Here is a 6,700-nt window from a genome sequence, read left to right as displayed (position 1 = left end):
GTAAAGCCCTACACCCCATTGTGCTATTCCTGCTTTGACTCCTGACAGGTAGACCTTGTATTCTCCCACTTCCTCTTCTTTCTCACCCTTTACCCGGATGTCACTAACAGCTAAAACGTCCAGCCCCATCTTACTTGCAGCCTCTGTCAGCTCTACCTTCTTCCCAGAGTAGCCCCCATTGATATTAATAGCTCCCCATCTCATTACCATTTGTTTGCCAAGTCGTATCTTTGGAGTCCCTGGTTTGTCAGTTAGAGGTGGGACTCCATCACCTCCAAAGGTCCGAGGCATTTTGCTCTGATTGTTGCCACCGTCATATTTAAAGTACCAGGGAAGCAGGTTGCTAGCCTTACTTGCCCCGAGTCCCATTGGGTTTTACCCCTAACGGCTGAGGGACTAACCGGTGGATTTGGTAGTCTTTGCCGTATGAGCACAAAGGTGACCACGACTCAGAATATGTCCGAGATGCCCAGCCTTATTCCAAAGTAACTGGTATCCCGACTGTCGGGACCACTTACTTGGCCACTCATACGTTGCCCATGGTTCATGAACTAGGACATGACTACAGGAACCCACACCATGAACCATTCAGAAATTCTAATTATTGCGCCGGAGACGCTACCAGGCATAGATAAGCAAGTAGTTGGGTAGTGGTCCTACCTTTGCTGCGATGAATTGAACAGCGTATTTTCAAAATTTTCCACAAATTCCGGTTTCTTTTTGCTTCCTTTTTGAATTGGATTTCTCCAGAAGAATTTTTGGTTCTGGTTATTTTGCTCCCAGTCGTGATGTTGCACATGCAAATTTGAAAATAATTAGTACATGCATAAAATCTCATTCAGTGTCATAAATAATTTTGAAAAACTTTCACAATTTGTTTCATTTTTTTCTCAATGTCATGTCACCAGATCGTCAGTTGTGCAATAAGAAGAAAGGGTACACAAATAAAGACATTAATAGAAATCAATTATTTTCAATTAATGCCCAAATTTTAGTTTTTAGAGTTTCTCTCCTTTGTGTCCGTATTAAGTTGAACTTACTTCCATACTGTCGAGATCTACACACTTCTGTTAGGTGCTTCTCCTGCCGATGCTGCAAAACTTTCCATTCTAGACGGTGTAGGTAAATGTAATTTTCATTTACAGGCAGCAGGTGTGACATGAACTTTTCGTGGTGCGTGGAAGAAAATAATAAGGCCACGGTATTCAGATACCGTGAAAGCTACTACAGGCATCTCATATCTAAACACGTACTCTCTCCACGAGAACTCAAGACATAAGGTGACAAAAAATTGAATGAGTTCTTTATCATTTGTTCTCGCCATCCGGCATAGCAAAATACATCTTTTGAGGGAGCTTACAGCGGTTATCCTTGACTTTTCCGACGTATCAGTACAAGACTTGATAATAAAACAACAAAAGCAGTAAGACTGTTTCTCAACACAGAAGAAACAATTTTACAATTGTTGCTGCATCTGAGTCATGAACTGCGAGAAATTTCAATGTAATTGCTTTTGAAGAAAAAGTAACTGTATTTATAAAAATATTCAGTATTAGAAAGCCCAGTGAAGTGTAAGAATGCGAGAATTATTAGACTCCATACAAAACTGTTACATGTAAAGGAAGGTGCCTAGAACAGAACACAAAAGAACAGAAAACAAAAGAAATACATGCTTCTCAAGCATGAAATATTTGTTTATAGTCTCTCCCTTTCAGTGGAGTACACTAGAATTGTACACATATTCAAAGGTATTTCTTCATGAATAAGCTGTAACTCATGTTACTGTGTTACTGAAGAAGATTTGGCTATATATATATATATATATATACACTCCTGGAAATTGAAATAAGAACACCGTGAATTCATTGTCCCAGGAAGGGGAAACTTTATTGACACATTCCTGGGGTCAGATACATCACATGATCACACTGACAGAACCACAGGCACATCCACACAGGCAACAGAGCATGCACAATGTCGGCACTAGTACAGTGTATATCCACCTTTCGCAGCAATGCAGGCTGCTATTCTCCCATGGAGACGATCGTAGAGATGCTGGATGTAGTCCTGTGGAACGGCTTGCCATGCCATTTCCACCTGGCGCCTCAGTTGGACCAGCGTTCGTGCTGGACGTGCAGACCGCGTGAGACGACGCTTCATCCAGTCCCAAACATGCTCAATGGGGGACAGATCCGGAGCTCTTGCTGGCCAGGGTAGTTGACTTACACCTTCTAGAGCACGTTGGGTGGCACGGGATACATGCGGACGTGCATTGTCCTGTTGGAACAGCAAGTTCCCTTGCCGGTCTAGGAATGGTAGAACAATGAGTTCGATGACGGTTTGGATGTACCGTGCACTATTCAGTGTCCCCTCGACGATCACCAGTGGTGTACGGCCAGTGTAGGAGATCGCTCCCCACACCATGATGCCGGGTGTTGGCCCTGTGTGCCTTGGTCGTATGCAGTCCTGATTGTGGCGCTCACCTGCACGGCGCCAAACACGCATACGACCATCATTGGCACCAAGGCAGAAGCGACTCTCATCGCTGAAGACGACACGTCTCCATTCGTCCCTCCATTCACGCCTGTCGCGACACCACTGGAGGCGGGCTGCACGATGTTGGGGCGTGAGCAGAAGACGGCCTAACGGTGTGCGGGACCGTAGCCCAGCTTCATGGGACGGTTGCGAATGGTCCTCGCCGATACCCCAGGAGCAACAGTGTCCCTAATTTGCTGGGAAGTGGCGGTGCGGTCCCCTACGGCACTGCGTAGGATCCTACAGTCTTGGCGTGCATCCGTGCGTCGCTGCGGTCCGGTCCCAGGTCGACGGGCACGTGCACCTTCCGCCGATCACTGGCGACAACATCGATGTACTGTGGAGACCTCACGCCCCACGTGTTGAGCAATTCGGCGGTACGTCCACCCGGCCTCCCGCATGCCCACTATACGCCCTCGCTCAAAGTCCGTCAACTGCACATACGGTTCACGTCCACGCTGTCGCGGCATGCTACCAGTGTTAAAGACTGCGATGGAGCTCCGTATGCCACGGCAAACTGGCTGACACTGACGGCGGCGGTGCACAAATGCTGCGCAGCTAGCGCCATTCGACGGCCAACACCGCGGTTCCTGGTGTGTCTGCTGTGCCGTGCGTGTGATCATTGCTTGTACAGCCCTCTCGCAGTGTCCGGAGCAAGTATGGTGGGTCTGACATACCGGTGTCAATGTGTTCTTCTTTCCATTTCCAGGAGTGTATATATATTTATTTCACGATTACTCATGTCTTTTTATAATTTACTAATACCTAGAGTGGAAAAATATAATTTCTTCTTCTTTCATCTCACCCTACACTTGGGTATGTTAAATCAATCAATTTTTAATGTTCTGTAAATTTCTAGTTGCCCAGTATTGCTTCACTCTTTCTGATCTTGCTATCCTTTTTGTTTCATAGATGTAGAATGTCCGCAGCTTGTGGTCTCGTGGTAGCGTTCTCGCTTCCCGAGCACGGGGTCCTGGGTTCGATTCCCAGCGGATCAGGGATTTTTCCTGACTCAAGAAGCCTGGGTGTTGTTGTGTCGTCTTCATCATCATCATTCATCCCCATGACGGTCGGAGGAAGGCAATGGCAAACCATCTCCACTAGGACCTTGCCTAGTAAAGTGGCGCGAGTCTCCCTCGTCGCTCCCCTACGTTCTGTAAAGAAGTATGGGACTCATCTCATCATCATCATCAGATGTAGAATATTCGTTTGGTTTTTATTTTGACTAGGGGCGTTTCTTTCTTGTAATTGGTCTTTATTTGCAGTTTTATCCATGAGCATATTTCCTGTTATTTGCATTTCTCTCAGATCCATCTCCGTTTCCTTATACCAGTTTGGTGTTTTTTTTTTTTGTTGTTGTTCTAGAAGTAGTCAGTTTTTTTCTTCATCTACTTGGGTTCATTCTGAGGATGTGTCCATAAAAATCAGTTCTTCTTTTCCTCATTGTGTCTGAGAGTTTTTCGGTACTTTGGTAAACGGTTTCGTTTTTGAAGCCAATTAATCAGATGCATACAGGGCATCCTGTTTGATTAGTGTATCGCAGTGTCTTATTTTTTCATTCCAACATAGGGACTTTTTGTTGTGTCTCTTTGATGAGTTAGAAGGTCAATTCAACTTTACTTCTTCTACATTCCATTGTCGTTTTCTTGAGGGCATTCCAGCTGATCTGTTCTCCAAGATATTTGAATTTGTTGACGATCTCAATTCTTTGTTCTCCACTTTAAAATGTGTTGGTCGGTATTTTATGTTTGTCAGTACCTTGATCTTTCCAAATGAGATTTTTCAGCTTGTTTTTGTAGTTTAATGACCTTTTCTTTGGCTTCTTCCAGGTCGTGGCTAGTATGGCGACATCATATGTAAAGGCTAGACAATCGGCCTTAATACCTTTGTTTTTTGTTCCTAGTCGGATTCCACTATGGATCTTTGTGTTCCGTTCTCTGCCCACTTTTCTAGGGCGCAGTTGAATAGCAGTGCAGAGGATCTGTCTCCCTGCTGTATACCATTTTTTATCTCAAAATGGTCAGAGAGTTCTCCCATGAATTTGGCTTTGGAGTACGTGTTTGTAACTGTTTCTCAGACTTAAGTTGGTGGGTTTATTGTCTAGGTTTAATTCTCATAGCACAGAGATGGGAGATTCCTGGTCTATTGAGTCATACGCTTTATGAAAGCCAATGAAAGTGATAACATGTTATTTTGTTCTTGAGTTTTGGTAGGCCATGAGGTTTTTGAGGTTTAGGATTTGTTCTGGGCAGGATCTCTCTTTCATGAAACCCACTTGATATTCTGCAGGTTGATGGATAAATGGATCCCTGCCCTGCTCAGTAGGAGTTTAGAGAATATTTTGTATGTTACGTCTAGGAGTGAGAGCTCTTTGTAGTTGGGGCCTGTCTTGGACACTTTCTTATGGAGTGGAAGACTGAGAGCCATCTTTAATTCATCTGGCTTTCTTCATTTGTCCAGATTTCTTCCAAGATATTTTGTGAGAGTTATGGCATTGTTGTTGACAATTTCAGCTGTGATTTGGTTTCCTCCCAGTATTTTATAACTTTTGAAATTTCACAGTTCCACTGTGGAGAATGCTTCAGAGTTAGGGCTGATTACTGCTGAGGCCTTCAAGTCCGTTTTTCTGTGAGTTCTGCATAGTTCAGAACGTTTGTGAAATATTCTGCCAATATTTTGCTATTATCGCTGTTATTGGGGGCAATATTTTCGTAGGGTCGGTGGGCTGTATTTGGTTATTTTTTGTTTAAAAGTCTTATAAAAGTTTCCTGTGTTCTTTTTGATGAAGTCTTCATTGATCTGAAAGAGGAGTTGTTCTTCTTGGACTTTTTTTGTTTTTTTTTATTATATTTTTTTCACCAGTTTTCTTATGTTTAAGAAGTTTTGTCTGTTAAGATCATTTTTCTGTGATTGCTGTGTTGCCATACTTTTCTTTTTAGTTCAAGGAGTCTGGCACGTTCTTCTGTCCACCGGGCACTGTTTTTTGCTGCGGTTATGGGAGCTAATTGTTTGGCTTTACTTATTATTCTTTCTTTCCTTTGATCCCAGTTTTGGCTTCGAATGTTTTCAGTTGTGTGGGGACACTCCTTGGAGTTTATTATATTTTCTGGATTGTATTTTATTCTTCTAGGGTTATTGGTTCTTGTCCCATTTTGGGATGGTTTTAAGTCTTATCTTAGAAAGATAGGATTCAATATCTAGATGACTCCTCTGAGTATTTTCACATTGTATTTCCTTCTGGAACTTTCGTTTGATTGACACTTGAAAAAGGTGGAATTCACCAAGGTGTGGGTTTGGTGAGACCTATGTTTTGTGCTCGCCATAATTCTATCAGTCTGATGCCACTTTGGTTCTCCCTTTTACGTGCTGGGTAATTTCGAACATTTTTTTTTCTTCTCCTTTCCTGTCTGGGAACTGAAGTCCGCCAGAAGTAGGACATTGTGTTTTTCTGGGATCTTTATCACAACATGTACGAATTGGTCCCAAAAACGTTCCCAATTTTCTTTGTCCATTCTATTATCTTCATTTATGAGGGTATGTGCATTCAGGATGGTGTATAGTTTGTTAGGAGATTTGATGGTAAGTGTGGAGAGTCTTTCTAACTTTAATTTAAAGTTAATAATAGACTCCAGCATATTTTTGTCTCTTATGAACCTAGTTCCAAGGTGCAGTGTGTTCATCATAATCTTTTTGCTTACCTTCCCTCAATACATTCTGAAGCCTCCAGAACCAAAATTATTTTCGCCCAAGAACCTGGTTTCTTTAGGGCCATTAAGATAATTTCTGGTACTTGAGTGTGTCCATAAGACGTTTTAATTTTGTAGGTTTTGGAAGAGAATTTCCATTGCAAGTGGCTGTGTAACTTGGTTTTCTGTACTTAATCTTGCTTGAGGTTCCAAAATGATCTCACTCACATCTGTAGAATGCTGCAGACTTCCCAGAATCCAATTGTCTTCTTGTGCAATTTAGTGCAGTGAATTGTCCACCTGGAGTAATTTGTTTCACATCATATTCTTTCATTATTGATAGTGATATATTTTGAGTGGCTCCTATTGTTAGAGCCACTGGTTTACAACCACAGTTGTTAGCCCTGGATGTTTTTCTGTCACCCCAACCTGTGAAACAGATGCTGACCAAAGGCCATCCAGCTATGGGGACAGCAGCC

The sequence above is a fragment of the Schistocerca cancellata genome, chromosome 6 (assembly GCF_023864275.1).
Source record: "Schistocerca cancellata isolate TAMUIC-IGC-003103 chromosome 6, iqSchCanc2.1, whole genome shotgun sequence".
Taxonomy (NCBI): Eukaryota; Metazoa; Arthropoda; class Insecta; order Orthoptera; family Acrididae; genus Schistocerca; species Schistocerca cancellata.
The sequence above is the reverse complement of the archived record's forward strand: the minus strand, read 5'-3'. Positions refer to the sequence as shown.